The 17,315-nt window shown below is 36.0% G+C and overlaps 1 protein-coding gene across 5 annotated transcripts in view; it reads left to right on the top strand.

Annotated features, from left to right (window-relative positions):
* Nucleotides 1-17,315, top strand: part of TRPC6 (transient receptor potential cation channel subfamily C member 6) — a 163,572-nt gene that overhangs the window by 1,237 nt on the left and 145,020 nt on the right. The window lies entirely within an intron of this gene.

The raw sequence follows: 17,315 nt of genomic DNA on the forward strand, positions 1-17,315 counted from the left end.
GAGGGCGAAGCGGGGCGAAGTCTCCCGCTCGCTGCAGGCCTGGGCCCAGAAGTGTGGCGGGCAGAGAGCTTTTCTGTCTCCCAGCCTCTTTAGTTGACTATAGGGTCTGGTTTCTTGACACGTCACATCATCTGCATGGGGTTTCCCACGGAAAGCAGTTCTCAGTAGCAGTTCTCTAAGCAGCTCTAGAGGGGTGTGTGTGTGTGTGTGTGTGTGTGTGTGTGTGTGTCTGGAGGCAGAATAGGGGGGCAGGATCGATGGGGACACCTTCAGATCACTGCTCAGGGCTGCGCAGCGTCAAGGTCTGCTGTGGATCCTTTTCCCAGGAGTGTGTGTGTGTGTGTGTGTGTGTGTGTGTGTGTGTGTATGTGTGTGTGTGTGTGTCTGGAGGCAGAATAGGGGGGCAGGATCGATGGGGACACCTTCAGATCACTGCTCAGGGCTGCGCAGCGTCAAGGTCTGCTGTGGATCCTTTTCCCAGGAGGAAGTGACCCCCAGAAGATGCTGCATGTAATTTTCCCCCTAGATAAAAAGAAAAAACCTGTAACTCCTTCCCTTCATTTGTGTACTGTACGGTTTGAAAACATCCTCCCTTAAAGAAATCTTATACTTTAACTTGACGTTAAATTAGAAAGTATTACTATGTCTGTTATTACAGAAATTGTCAAACTTTAATGGCCACATGAATTACCTATGGAGCTTGTTAAAATGCAGATTCTGATTCAGTAGGGTCTAGGTGCAGCCAAAATTTCTGCATTTCCAACAGTCTCTGAGAAGATAAGGAGACTGCTGGTCCGTGGAGCACACTTTGAGTAGCAAGGAGATATATCTCAAGAAAAGACAGAATGTAAATCAATTCTGCATACTCTGAATGTAGCTACTTGCAAGTTTGCTTCGAGGGTATGTTTAAAACACATGGATTTTTTACATTGACTTAGATTTGAGCTTACCCTTAAGTCTGAGGGTTATGTTTGGTAATGTTACCTGTAAGTTAAGTAACTTATAAAAGCTATATTGCTTTTTAAAAGTTATGCTGTTCCATAGACAAACATCTATTTTTTTTTTTTATCATTTAATCATTCTGTAGTCACTTGTTACTTTGTGGGGAAAATTGATTTTTAAAACTTGTGGATATATATTAGTAGTGAAAGAGACGAAATAAAATAGTAATTCCAAGTTGTCCTGAAAAATAACCCTAATGCTTTCTTCAAATGTGGTTTCCTTCCTCGTTGATTTATCTAGTTTTTATATCATCTACTATTTAGAGGAAAAGTATTTTTCTGCATTAAGGAATCCCAGATCATTTTTAATGCATTGGTAACAGAGAGATCAACAGAAATATTTTAATGTGCTTCAATTCATAATGAACACCTTCTGTCAGGTCAAACATATGATAGCAAACTAAAGAGTGAGCCATGTTTCTAAATAAGACTTTGGTCTTGTCCAAATCTATTATTTCCGAAAGGTTCTATAGTAACTTTTCATCACTGTTTACTCTTACAAGGTTTTTATTTTTTTCCTCTTGAATAATCAAGTTACTGAAAAATCTTCACCAATAAACATCAGCACTTCACACCTGTGATTTATGAGAAAGAATTAAGGAAAATCATTTCCTTCTGGTAAAGGATACAAATAAGCCCTTGTCTATGCTTTTGACTTATAATTTAAACAATTTCATATATTTTCCTAGAGTAGGAGGCATATTATTTTTGAAAGTTGAAATAACTAGTACACTTTAGGTTTGGTTCTGCCATTATCTCAAATTACTGAGATTTTCCCATGTAAGAACAGATTTTTGCAAATTGTCATTTCTGTGGGATAAGTTCTATGGACTCTTGCTAAAACTATTCTTTTTCATAGTTCACTTTTGTAGAAAGATTTTCTTACATATATTTATGAGGCTTTTACTACTGAAATTTGTGCCTAACTATCTTGTTTGAGAGTAATTACATATTCTCAGGCTTTAAGAGCAATAAGTAACATTTTGAAGTTAGTATTTAGAAGAAAAAGATTCAAATTCTTTTTTTCAACTTCTAATTGAAAATAAATTAATTCAATCTATTTTAATCAGTTTGTAATGGTGATTAGCAAGAAATGTCCATGTCCTGGGAGGATCCCAGAAGTTATATCACAGAATTCCTTCATTTTGAAGATAAATATGTCTTTAGTCCATCACTTCTGAACATGGAGAAGAATTCTGTACATAAAGCATGTTAAGTGTTTCTAAATTCTCAAGATCTGAAACAATTCAGCTAAAATTCCTGCTTGGAAATGACTGATTGATTACAAACTGTAAACTAAAGCTCTGGCAAAACAGTAGACTGAGATATTCTGAAACAGACTCTTGGTTACAAACGCCTAGCAGTAATGGATAAAATAATTAAAAGGATTTTAACATGCTGCCCAATTTTGAAAAAAAAAAAAAAAAAAAAGTGATTACTATTTGCCAAAAGCAAGGAAGTTAAAAGCCAGAGGATATCCTGGGGACTGATGCTGTGGTTGCCCCAGGGGTTAGAGGTTTGGGTGACCAGGAAGCTGGAGTCTAATATGCATTTGAGGTAGAGAGAAACTAAGGCCTTGGCCCCAGATGAGGCAGAGAGTTGGAATTGAGACATCCCTGCTGCTGCTGCTGCTGCTAAGTCACTTCAGTCGTGTCCAACTCTGTGTGACTCCATAGACATCCCTAGCCCCCGCGTAAAACCAGGACCCTATATTAGTGAAAAGTTAGGCTAGAATAATATGCTGTCAGTACGGTGAGAAGAAACTTTCTTTTCCTCTTAAAAGAATAACTTTTAAGAGGAAAAGAAATCTTCCCTTAAGAATTTTATTCTTCAGGCCTGCACATCATGTGACTTTATTTTGCTTTTGCTTTTTATACCACCTAACTGACCTAGAAATCATCAAATTGACAAATACCCCTGAGGCTCCTAGAAAAGTAAAACAGAAAACCATTCTGAAAGTACAGAAGTCTAGACTGCTAAGGATTTTCAAGAAAACAGCAAGCCCTGCTAAAGACATGATCGCTGTAATACATGATGAAACACACAAGGAAGCAATCGCCTAAACAAAAGTTAGCAGACGATACAAGCCATGAGAGGGAAAATTAACATGAGACCTAACAGCAGTACTGGATCCTTAAAAACTTGAGATGATATTGCAGCATAAAAGAGAATATATAAAATGAATATGTGTATAGTTTTGAGTGCTTCCCTGGTGCTTTAGACGGTAAAGCATCTGCCTGCAATGTAAGGGACCCAGGTTTGATCCCTGGGTTGGGAAGATCCTCTGGAGAAGGAAATGACTCCCCACTCCAGTATTCTTGCCTGGAGAATTCCATGGACACAAAACCTTGACAGTATAAAAGAAGACATTAAGCCCAAACAAAGAATAAGTTATTTAAAAAAAACAAAAACCACAAGTAGAAAACCTGTAAAAGAAAAAGACAATTTTGAAATAAAACCTCAATGGAAGATTTAAAAGTGAAGACTAACCATGGTATAATTGATAGTAATACCTAGAATACAGAGATATAAATAAGTGGAGAATATAAACATTCAGGCAAAAGCTCCAGAAGGAGAAAATATAGAGAATGAGGGTGAGGCAGTATTTGAATAGATAATAAGTGATAATTTTTCTGAAGTGATTCATTCTCATGTTTATGAAGTACAAGAATATTAGTGCGATGCAGAAACATAAACTTAAATGTATCATATTGAAATTGAAGAACACTAAAGAAGAAACATTAAAAAATAAACCAAAATATGAGAGATTTGAATGAGTAAGTTTTAAAATTCAAAATATGGAAATGTACTCATACTGTATCTTGATACCTAGGTTATGCAATGTGAAGCTTGTGAGAACTATGGTTTTCTTTTATGTAAAGCAGTTTTTACGCTCTAGTTATTAATGTAGTTTTTAATTTTTTTAATACAAAGTCACTGCTCCATTGCTGGTAGGATTTGTTTAAACATGGATACAGACAAAAAGGGATTCCAAGGGTCATTAAATCATGGTCTCAGAAGAAACCCAAAGAGATTCTTTAATTCACATGATGAAACACAAATTACCTTTTAAAGAAATGTTTTAATGGATCACAGACCTTTTAAAATCGTTATTGACCTCAGGATGGTTTTGGACGAAACCTGTCTAATGAGCCCAAGGACCCAGACTATGAACTCCTGATTTAAGAGAGGTAACTTAATATCAGAGACCACAGATAAATAGAATCCCCCCATGTAGCCTTCTTTTCTCCATCAAAATTATGTATTAATAAGGAAATGAAAAATTCAGGCTGCAGGCTATAAAATGTTTTTCTGACATTAATTGTTGACAGAGTATAGTACATGACTCTCTCGAAGTTTGATTGAAGTTAGGGTGTGGATATACCTTCAGTCAAGCTTCAAGAGAAGTTTGCAATGCAAGAGACCCCAGTTTGATTCCTGTGTTGGGAAGATCCACTGGAGAAGGGATAGTCTACCGAGTCCAGTATTCTTGGGCTTTCCTGATGGCTTAGCTGGTAAAGAATCCACCTGAAATGTGGGAGAATTGGGTTCAATCCTTGGGTTGGGATGATCCCCTGGAGAAGGGAACAGCTACTCACTCCAGTATTCTGGCCTGGAGAATTCTGTGGACTGTGTAGTCCATGAGGTGGCAAAGAGTCGGACACGACTGAGAACTTTCACTTTCTTTCAGAGTATCCATCAAAACTATGAATCACAGTACATTTTTATATGCTTGTTATACCTCCATCATTTTTGCCTCCACATGTCTGATAAATACGTTATTCAAACATCTATTTCACTTTTCTACACTTCTTTGCTCACATATCTGTTTCCACCAGACCGTATGCCTCCAGAGGTGGGGCTGTCCTTCATCCCTTACACTTAGCAGAGTGTCTAGCAAAGAGAAGGTATAAATTAATTTATTCTTCAACAGAGACATGGTACTCTTCTCCGCATTTATTCTGATAAGGAATAAAGTGATGCTGGCTCTTTTCGTAAAATAGCTTCTGAGTCCTTTAAGGAAGGTAAAAGAGTGAATGTCCACCTAGAAGGAGATACCCAGATCTTCTATGCCAGCTGCTGTTTTGTGGAGATTCACCCTCTTCTGGGGAAGCTGTCACTGATGACCTTGCCACAACACTGCTCTCCTTTTAGCTCTAGCCCCAGGCGCTTCCCTTCAGGTTCCTTCTGCTCACCTGAGGTAAGGTGAGCAGAATTAGCAGTCCAGTTCAGTTCAGTTCAGTTCAGTCTCTCAGTCGTGTCTGACTCTTTGCGAGCACACCGGGCCTCCCTGTCCATCACCAACTCCTGGAGTTTACTCACTTATCAAATGTTTAGGGATAACAAAAGAGAATTAACATACAGAGATAAACTCCCAGCTGGCTGTGACTGTCTTTCCCCTCATTTGTGAAGCTTCTTAAGGACTGACTCCTCCCTAACACCAAGCTTCATCCAGTTGGCAGAGAGTATTCTCCCCCACTCTACCTCACAAAGACCATCCCCAAACAATCTAGCTCTTAATAGTCAGTCTTAGCCCAGATGGATAAAGGAATACCACTCACTTAAGATATGCCTTTCAAACTCCCATTTGTTTTTCTAGTTTCTCCTTCCTTCTTTCCTGGATCATTGACCTTAGGTATGTCTAATCCTTTAAACAGAGACCCCACCACTTACCCCAACAGGTATGACTTCACTCTTGGACCCATAGGGGCATTTTCTTGAGAACACAACCACCCAGCAGCTGTAAAAGGGATTTCCAAATAAAATCAAGGGTCTCATTTCCTTATAAAAACACAGTTATCAAAAAAAATATAAAATCCATCAAAGGAAGTATGTGTGATATCATGATTTCTTATGATATCACAAACATAAGATTCAGAGAATCTTAGTATCTATTATGTCCTTTGAAAAAAAAAATAGTATCCATAACCATAAAGCAAAAACCTGGACCTTGGTTAAGAGTTTGCAGTTTGGAAGCTGCAAAGCAAGTGTGAAAATCACCTTTGGCTCTGCTTCCTCTTCTTCATTTAGCAATCAACATCTCCTCTAGCTGCCATTTGGATTAATGGTGGATCTCTTTCAGTTGACCACTTTGCAGGATTATGTTCTGCATGACAGAAACCAGATATTTTGTTTCTAAATCTCCCTGGATTGAAGTAATCAACATCTGCTGATAACAGTTTATTGTCATGAAATGTTATTAGGGTCTCAGCACTGTGACCTGTGGCGTTATTGCAGGATGTGCTGAAATGCACACACTTGTTCTGTAACAGAATGTTTACCTCTAGGAAGACCTTGCATAATTTCTAACTTCATAAGGCATTCATCTTTGCCTCTTAGAGAGTAAATCATAAAAGGAAAACATTTTCTTGAGCCCATTCTTCGTTTCCTGCCTCTGTCATAAAAAAATGCTAAACATAATTGGATCCAGTTGGGTAAAATTACCATTTGTGATTGCTCTTTGTTTAGGAGTCATCTGCTGGGTTTTAGTACATGGAGAAGTGCTCATCTGTATGCCAAATTTCAGTTAAACTTGTGTATCTAAAACTTGGTATGCTGTTGAAGATCCTTAAGCAGTTGGAATGGACTGAATCACATTTCTTATAGAATGTCCATTTGGAGCAGGGTATAGAAATGATACATGCTGTTACAATGAAACAATGATACCCAAACAACACAGGTAGTTGCAACCTAATTGTTCTCAGCCCCAAAGAGGAGCAATGGTGTTGACTAGAGTTAGTTATTTACAGGCCCAGGCGAGTGGCTGTTTCTGTAGAGGAGTAATCTGTAAAGTATTTACATATATTTTGAGGGACTACCATTTTTTGAATACCTACTCTGTAGCAGATCCTTTTCTAATTGTCATACAAATGTAATTTGCTGTTCAAGGCAACTACTTGGCTATTTTTAATGTCCATTTTGTAGATGACCCATGCTGAAGTTTAGAGATGTTAGACAATGTTTAGAAAGTTACATAGCTGGCAAGTTGTTGTCAAGTGGATAATAACCAAATGCATTTTAGATAGTGCAGGCTGGAGCTCGTGGAGGAAGGGCTGGCTGGTTGCAGAGTCTCCTCTCAGCATCCTGTATAATCATGCCTGCACCCAGCACAGCTGGCTGTGTTGTGGGTGTGCTCTGGGAGTGCACACTCATCACTCCTCATCTCTTCTTTGATAGGCACTTGAGAAGCCACAGGTTAGCTCTGATGCACTGAACCAAGATTCCTGACCTGTGCTCCTTTTATCTAAGTTATACTCTGGCAAGAGAAGACAGGAAGAAAGGTTATGAATAGCAGGAATAAGTATGTTTCACTTCTACCTCTTCTCTCTGTTGAAATCTTAATCACCTATGAAGGTCAAGCTTTATATTCCACTAATTCATTAATCTGTTTATTCATTCATCTTTGACCTTATGTGATTATGTCGCATAATAATAACAATAGCAGCTAGATTTATTAGGGGTTTCTGTGTCCTAGGGCCTCCTCTAAGTGCTTTATAGCCTTTAATACTTCTAGCAAATCTGTGAGGTATGCACTTTTATAATCACTGTTTCACTGATACTTTACTGATAAGAAAGAAAAAAAAAAAGCAACCACAGCAATGAGAGGGTAACTTGCCAAGGATTACACAGCCAGTAGTTGACAGAAAGAAAGGAAAGAACAGAAGATTCTTTTTTTATCACTTATCTAGACAAACAGTGAAACTAGGTTTTAAATAACTGCCAATCTTTGTCACCAAAGGAAGATTAATAATGCATCAAAGCTAGATAATCTGTAAATTACTAATTTTACCAGTGGTCCACAAGCTGATTATGACACTTTAAAGGTTACAAAAGATGAAACTTTCTTTTGGTCTTGAATTCTATCAAGTGGATAAATTGCTTCTGTGCTATAAAACAGGTTGTATCAGAAAAACTGACCTGACTCAGAGGGTAGTGTGATACTGTGGATTTATTTCGTTGCAGGATTTGCATAATTTTTAAAGCATTTTACATGGTATTCATCTGAAAGTATATATTGCCAGAAATCAATTACAGCATGAATAGCTATGTTAAGATTGATTGCCTTTTCAAGATAGATTCCATGTTTCGGTTGCAGAAACTGCTTGTAGCATAAATAGCATTTTGCCCTGACATGGGTGGGTCAGCACAAAACCCTTGCACAAAACTGGGAAGCGTTCTCTTCGTGGGAATTACTAAGAAAATTATCTTGAAAGTTAAAATAAGAATTGGAAATGATGTAATTTCTAAACTCCTTTAAGGTTTCTTTTAGGCAGTTAAACTGTTAGGGTAATAATACAAATAAGTTTTATCTATGTTAACCTTTTTGAAACAGAATTTTGAATTGAACAGGTTGAAGGATGGCTGTGGTTGCTATGAACAGCTGATTCCTGAACAATGTAAGAATCCTCTCCTCTCCCCAGGAAAATGTTTTCTGCAGGACCCCTTTTCTTGGAGGAGCATTCAGGGCCAGACACAGTATTCTTTCTTGAATAATGTATTCATTTTTTTCAGTGAATGTTTATTAAGCTCCTTTAATGGGTCAAGTTCCATATTAGAGAACTCTGGATATCATATTTCATAGAGTCCAAGATTCTATCAATTTTAACCTATCCTGATGTTTTATATGCCTTTGAAAAGCAAGAAAAGATGATATCAATTACATTATACCTTAGATTTTTATATGATAACTATTGAACTATATCTTTATATTTAATTATGGGCTTTCCTGGTGGCTCAGTAGTAATGAATCCACCTTCAGAGCAGGAGATGCAAGTTCAATCCCTGGGTCAGGAAGATATCCTGGAGAAGGAAATTGCAACTCACTCCAGTATTCTTGCCTGGGAAATCCCAAGGACAGAAGAGCCTGGTAGGCTATAGTCCCTGGGGTTGCAAAGAGTCAGATGTGACTTAGTGACTAAACAAGATCAAGGTATAGGTTTGGGTCATATATAACTCTTATGCACATATGAAAAAAGAAAGTCTAAACAAAATGAATTTAGTTAAAGTTCTAATAAAGCTTCTTAACATTAAGAGATGAACTTTCCTGAGCCATTTTCAACTCAGAATTTTCAATATCTATGTTTCTCCACACAGTCTTATCCTCTGTTCCCAAAACCAATTGGTGATGCAGCATTTCTTTAAAGAATCCAAAGAAACCAAAGCTTTTGTTTCTAGGCAGTTAAGCTGACTTTGCAGTTATGTGTGTTCAGTCCCTAAGTTGTGTCTAACTCTGCAACCCCATGGACTGCAGCATGCCAGGTTTCCCTGTCATTCACTGTCTCCTGCAATTTGCTCGCATTCATATCCATTGAGTCGGTGATGCTGTCTAACCATCTCATTCTCTGTCATCCCCTTCTCCTGCTCTCAATCTTTCCCAGCAACGGGGCCTTTACCAATGAATTGGCTCTTTGCATCAGGTGGCCAGAGTATTAGAGCTTCAGCTTCATCATCAGTCCTTTCTAGTGAATATTCAGGGTTGATTTCCTTCAGGATGAGCTGGTTTGAAATCCTTGCTGTCCAAGAAACTCTCGAGTCTTCTCCAGCACCACAGTTCGAAAGCATCTATATTCTTCAGCACTCAGCCTTCTTTATTGTCCAATTCTCACATCTGTACATGACTACTGGAAAAACCATAGCTTTGACTATATGGACCTTGGTCAGCAAAATGATATATTTGCTTTTTAATACACTGTCTAGATTTATCATAGCTTTTCTTCTAAGGAGCCAAGTGTCTTTTAATTTCATGGCTGCAGTCATTCTCAGCAGTGACTTTGTAATTATATAGAGCTAGACTATTTTGACTTAACAGTTCCTGAATGTTGCTGAACAAATGTGATTCACAACCATTTCCCATGTATGATCCATCCTCCCCGATACACACATGCACATACATACACGTATTAGTTTCTCAGGCTTGAGAGGTATGCTTATCTATTGTTTCCAAGATTTATTTTCAAGCCACTGTCATCCATTTTGCAATTTTGGAGCCATTTCTTTTAATTATTACACAGATACTGGCAATGGAAAACTATCATGGTAATAACTGATATTTGACTAGCAGCAATTTCAAGAAGGCTATATGGTAACATGTTCTATTCCAGAGAAGTTGAAGTGGGAGAAATATATGTCCTAGAATCAGTGAAATTTGGTTTTTGGTGTGCTAGAGTTGGGGTAAATGAAAGCAGGTGAGGTAGGAAAGATTACAAGGCAGACAATATGCTTTATTATCTGTATAGAATTTGAGAGTTTTGAATTTTAACCTCTACCTGACTTTGAAACACAGGTAAGACCATACCAATCTTGTTTGATCCTAACAGCAAACTTGTGTGATAGGTAGTGTTATTTCTACTTGTAAATGAGGAGACGAGTTCAGAAAGGTTAAGTAACGTGTCTATGAATTTATAGCTCTTAAAAATCTGAGCTTGTGTTTGAACTCATATTTGACTGTTTGGTTTGTTTGCTTGTTCGCTTTTCACCTTCACTCTCTGAACTTCTTCCCCCACTGGAATGGGAGCTCTATGAGGGCAGGGATACAGTCTGTAAATGCTGACTAGCATTTGGCAGGGACTCAGTAAATATTTGGTGGGTGAATGAATGCAAAGTCTTCTTTATACAAATTGATTCCAGTTGATTGGCCTTACCACTAAAATTCTTTTTCTGGGCATCATACAGTTTTGTGAGACTTTGCTTTTAGGGTACCATGTTTTCCTCTTAGTCTTTTAAAGAATACTACGATATTAGAGTCTTTTATTCTTGCAGCTTCAGTCATTTAATGAATTCTAAGAGTTTTGTGATATATATTTTATTTGATCCCTAACATTGTGCTTGTTAAATATTTTTAAATAATCCTACAAACAAGAAAATATGAATATAATGCAATTATTTTGCATTATGTTGATAGACAACTCATGGGGATTAATCTTTTTTGTTTTTACTGTAATGGCAAGAGGAAAGGCACTTGAGTTTCTATTTGTTTAAGTTGAAAAAGTTTATGAAAACTGAACTTCCAAAGACCAAAATTCATTACATTCAGGAAAGTTTTAAACACATAAATGAAAAAAAAAAATCCAGCTTACTATTGAGAAAGTGAGGAAAGAATGGTTAAATAAAATGATCTAAAAATTACATGTTAATTATAATGCAGCTATTTGAATCACATTGTGCCTGGGCAAAACTTACAATGTCATTTAGTTGAGTTTCATGGCAATATGTCTTCTTGAAATTTGATTGGTTATTCTCAAATTATATTGCAACCTAACTCAGACTTAGGCAACTTCCTTAGACAACTTCTCTTTCCTACATGTAAAAGTCTGATATACCCTCAACAGAATAGTGTTGCACACTGACTGATGTGAACACAGAAAAAATGTCAGCAGCCTTTTGTCTAAACATGCATCAGATGATGGGGATGAAAAAATGTTTTTATCAGTGGTTTAATAATCTGGCTATATATTAGACTCAATTCAGTTCAGTTGCTCAGTCGTGTCTGACTCTGTGACCCGATGGACTGCAGCACACCAGGCGTCCCTGTCCATCACCAACTCCCAGAGTTTTATCAAACTCATGTCCATTGAGTCAGTGATGCCATCCAACCATCTCATCCTCTGTCATCTCCTTCTCCTCCCTTCAATCTTTCCCAGCATCAGGGTCTTTTCAAATGAGTCAGTTCTTCACATCAAGTGGCCAAAGTTTTAGTTTCAGCATCAGTCTTTCCAATGAATATTCAGGACTGATTTCCTTTAGGATATACTGGTTGGATCTCCACGCAGTCCAAGGGACTCTCAAGAGTCTTCTCCAACACCACAGTTCATAAAGCATCAATTCTTTGGGGCTCAGCTTTCTTTATAGTCCAACCCTCACATCCATATATGACTACTGGAAAAATCATAGCTTTAACTAGACAGACCTTTGGTGGCAAAGTAATGTCTCTGCAATATTTCTTGTAGGGGGGTGTGGATATGGCCTAGGATTAATATTTTTTTTTTAATTTCCCTGGTTGATTCAAATCATAGTCTGTTTTACAACAACATAGTCTGTTGTTTCAGCTACTTTAGATTCACTATGAAAAGCAGTTAGGAACTAAACCTAATTTCAATCAAGAAAACCATTACTGTGTATTCATCCATGCAACGACATGAGATTGAAATTAATTTTTCTACCTAAGATCCAATGATCAGATAAATTGAAAAATAGTATATTTTAATTCAGCAAAGTTTCATCAAATAACCTGCTGTACAGAATGTGTATTCTTGATATGTTTTGGAGAATAGTGATAATATAGGAAATATGCTTGATAAGATGCCAGGAGAGTAATAGCTTGTTTTGTGAGAAAGTACATGATAAAAACTAGTCTGTTTTTCCAGTCTGTTTCTTAAATCAAAACATAACACAATAATTTTATATTTGAATTAGAGGAGAATGTAATTTGTTTGAATTTTATTTTTATCTTAATGTTGACCTTCTTCTTGATCTGAATTATCTATTTTCAGAAAATACGGGGGAAGTTTGACCTTCTTAAATCATCCACGATTTTATGAGTTGAAATTTCTTAAAAGGATGAAAATTCTGTTATATAAGCTTATTATCATTTAACTGGATTTCTTTTTCTGAATATTATCAAGTTTTGAAACACTCTTTTGAAATTCTGCCTCCAGCAGAATAATCTTGGTGATCATCCTGTTACAAAACAACTAGATTCTGCATGAAATATAGTAGTTTATATTTCTGTGCTTATAGGAAGTAAGGAAAATCTTATCCAACCCTGTATGCAAACGCACACATGATAGAAGTCACAGATTTCTATCAGAGCAGTAGTGAACAGCGCTGCTGCTGCTACTGCTGCTGCTAAGTCGCTTCAGTCGTGTCCGACTCTGTGCGACCCCAGAGACGGCAGCCCACCAGGCTCCCCCGTCCCTGGGATTCTCCAGGCAAGAACACTGGAGTGGGTTGCCATTTTCCTTCTCCAGTGCATAAAAGTGAAAAGTGAAAGTGAAGTCACTCAGTTGTGTCCAACTCTTAGCGACCCCATGGACTGTGGCCCACCAGGGTCCTCTGTCCATGGGATTTTCCAGGCAAGAGTACTGGAGTGGGGTGCCATTGCCTTCTCTGAGTGAACAGTGAACTCTCTTTAAAGGCAGAATTCCATAATAAGGTGCTAATGTCAGCATTATGGTCAGGAGACTCAGCTTTGAACCTGAAAATTCTTAGTTAATCCTGGTCCCCTGGGTTCTCTACAAATTGGTAATCTTTAAATGTGATTATATATTTAATTTACAATAATTACACAAGAAAACAGCCATCAGAAGTAGGAGTCAGCAGAAATAACAAGCAAGATATAAACTTTTAAGCATGTCAATGTAAAGATTAAAGATAAGCACACAAAATTCCTTTGAACTGTGTAAAGACATAGAGTCTCAAAAGTGAAAAAACAAAGGAAAGCTGTCAAAAATGAGCAAGCATGTTGAAAAAAATGACAACAGTAGAGCTTTCAGAAAAAAACCAAAAGCTATTGAAATAAAAGTATCAATGGACCAGAGTTCTTTGTGGAAGATTAAGAGCAGCTAGCAAGAGAATTGATAATTGGGGAGATAGATACTAAAAAGTTTCTCAAAATGCAATACAGAAAGATAAGAATTGTAAAATATGAGACAGGTTAAGAAATAATAGAGGCTAGAATTGGAAAGAACAGTTTATATATATTCAAAGTACCATAAGCAAAGAATAAAGGGAATGTAGTTGAGGAAACAATTAGAAAAATGGTGGCTTAGGTTTTGTTTTTTCCAGAATTAATGAACAATATAAAGCTACAGAGAAAGGCTTCTATATATCAAATAAATAAAATGAAACACACCTAGTTACAAGGAACTGAGTGAAAAATATTAATAGGACTTTGGACATATCATTCTTTTCTGCTTTCCTTTCTTACTGTTGAGATATTTGCTGGAAGAAAATTCTCTTTCTTTGGTACATAATCTGTATTTTTCTGACTGCTTACAAAGTGTTTTTAAATTTTTTTTTTTGAAATGTAGTTTCAGTTCCTTCTATCTAGATGTGAATTTGAAATAAAGGTATTTTCAAGGGAAAAAAAAAATCAAAAGCTTTTTTTTTTTTTTAACCAGTATACCTACATGAAAAGAACTTGTAAGGGATGGACCATACTGCAGAAAAATGGAAACCTATCCTAGGAGGATGGTCTGTGATATTAAAGAAATAAGAACAATGAAATTGATAAATGTGGATAACATTAAATAATCATTCTCCTATAACATAATTATGTCTAATTTGTCTTTAAAAAAGAGGACAGAGCTAAAGTACTGAACAATTTCTTATAGACTAGAAGGGAATTTTCAGACTTAAAAAATTCTAAAGTCCTTATGTTGCTTAGGAAGTAGTGGAGCTTAAAGTCTACATTATAAAATTTCAAAGGAAGTCCATATAAGAATAGAAATAGAGTATATAACTGTACGAATCAGTTCAGTTCAGTTCAGTCACTCAGTCGTGTCCGACTCTTTGCGACCTCATGAATCACAGCAAGCCAGGCCTCCCTGTCCATCACCAACTCCCAGAGTTCACTCAGACTCACATCCATCGAGTCAGTGATGCCATCCAGCCATCTCATCCTCTGTCGTCCCCTTCTCCTCCTGCCCCCAATCCCTCCCAGAATCAGAGTCTTTTCCAATGAGTCAACTCTTCGATGAGGTGGCCAAAGTACTGGAGTTTCAGCTTCAGCATCATTCCTTCCAAAGAAATCCCAGGGCTGATCTCCTTCAGAATGGACTGGTTGGATCTCCTTGCAGTCCAAGGGTCTCAAGAGTCTTCTCCAGCACCACAGTTCAAAAGCATCAGTTCTTCGGTGCTGATGTCCAACTCTCACATCCATACATGACCACAGGAAAAACCGTAGCCTTGACTAGATGGACCTTTGTTGGCAAAGTAATGTCTCTGCTTTTCAATATGCTATCTAGGTTGATCATAACTTTCCTTCCAAGGAGTAAGCGTCTTTTAATTTCATGGCTGCAGTCACCATCTGAAGTAATTTTGGAGTCCAAAAAAATAAAGTCTGACACTGTTTCCACTGTTTCCCCATCTATTTCCCATGAAGTGATGGGACCAGATGCCATGATCTTGGTTTTCTGAATGTTGAGCTTTAAGCCAACTTTTCACTGTCCACTTTCACTTTCATCAAGAGGCTTTTGAGTTCTTCTTCACTTTCTGCCATAAGGGTGGTGTCATCTGCATATCTGAGGTTATTGATATTTCATTAGAGGGAAGATAAAAAGAAAGGAAAATGGAAAAAAAGAACTGGAAAGAAAAGCAAGCAAGAAAGACGCTGCCTAGAAAAAAAAGATAAATTCAAAGAATAGCAAGTTGGTAAAACAAGTTCATATATATCAGTTAAGATAATAAATAGAAACTGACTAAATTCACTGGGAAAAATCCCCAGAAGAATAGAGTTTTCTTAATTTAGTTATTTTTCATTTAAATAGGAAGTATACTTAAAATTAATGGACGTGGAAACACTGGGATCAAGACAAGAACAAAAATATATATGACAAACACAAAGAGAAATATTGGTAGGTATAATAACATCAAATTCAACAAATGTTCTAAAGCAAAAATCATTGATAGGAAAATAGAGGCAACAACAAAATAATAAAAGGTATAATTCATCTGGTAGGTATAGAAGTTAAAAACTTATATACCCATCTTAAAGTAGTGTTAAAAATATAAAAGCAGAGATCAAAAAAACTGTAAGAGTAACACTGACAAATCTGTCATCATAGTGGGAAATCTCAATTTTTGATAGGTTGAGCAAATAAAAAATTTTAAATAAGGAAACCTGAAAGTAAAATTATGAAACATTATTAATTGGACATATATGGAACCTGGCAGTTTAAATAATATCCACTTTTTAAATGTGAAACATTAAAATTTGTTGAGATAGCTTTTTGGTATAATACATATAAACTTTACTGAAAGAATACATACCTCATAGAAAAAAAATATCTGATCACAATATATTTGAAATAGAGATGAGCAACAAAAATAGTTTCCATCAATTTAAAAATTGATATGATAAATCTATCTATACACATACACAAGTTTCATGGAACAAAGAAGAAATTATAATAGAAATTTAAAAATAAATTACAATGAAAATATTACATAGCAGTTTATAGTAGTAGTAGTAACATTGGTACTTAGACTTAAATGCTTAGAGAAAACAGAATCCAGCAAATATTTTTATTCTATAATGCTATTTTTTTGTGTTTATTCTCTTCTGTGCTCCCTTTCATAAATTGAACATTTAGCTAATGAATAAAATTAAAATTAAAAACAATAAAATAGTGGAGTGCAACAAATCTAAAAGTTTATTATTTTCAAAAAGTAAGTAGAAAAGACTGGTAAGCTTTATCCAGAAAAGATAATTCACAAATAATATTTAGCATGAAAGATATATACACAGGTACCTGAAAGATTGAAAAAGAGCATAATGATATAACATAATAGCAGTTATCAGAGGTTGGAAAAGGTATGATAATAGACTAAATTTATGCCAAAATTTGAAAATTTAAAGCACAATGCTCGATTTTTAGAGTAACAGAACATACCAAAGTTTACTTAGGAAGATATCGAGGGCCCAAATAGTTTCATAATTATTTATTAAAGAAATTTATTCAGTATATAAATATTCTCATAAAGAAAAGATAGGCTCAGGGAGTCTTATAAATAAGTTTTAGTAAATTTCCTAAACATAGATCCCTTTAATCTCTCACATACTCTTATAGAGAAGCCATTGTAACATTGTAACAACCCAAAATAGGAGTGCAAGAAAGTTATAAGACAGTTTTATTCAAAACTTTCTGAACAAAGTATTGGTAAACCAAATCCAGCATTTAAATTCTAAAGAAATAATTTATATAATTCATCAGATCAATAAATCAAAGAAAATATATGATCATCTCAATGATAAATGAAAAATCATTTGATAAACTTGAGTATTCATTCACAGTAAAACTCAACAAAATAGGAATCTCCCCAGATCTATAGGAAAATATTCTGACACATTCCTTTTAAAATTCTACATCTAGACACTGATGACCACCTCACTTCTTCTATAGTGTGTATTGGAGAATTAACAAGCACAAAGGAACATAAATAGAAGTAATAAGTTTGTAAAGGAAGAAGAGAATCGCTGTTATTATATAAGTATTGCAGCATTATTTAGAATAGCCAAAGTAGGTTTCCTCAGTGAATGGATAAAGAAGATGTGGTATATATGTTTAATGGAATATTACTCAGCATAAGAAAGAA

Source organism: Bos grunniens, chromosome 15 (genome assembly GCF_055505025.1).
Source record: "Bos grunniens cultivar Pamir isolate PY7600 chromosome 15, Bosgru_T2T1.0, whole genome shotgun sequence".
NCBI lineage: Eukaryota > Metazoa > Chordata > Mammalia > Artiodactyla > Bovidae > Bos > Bos grunniens.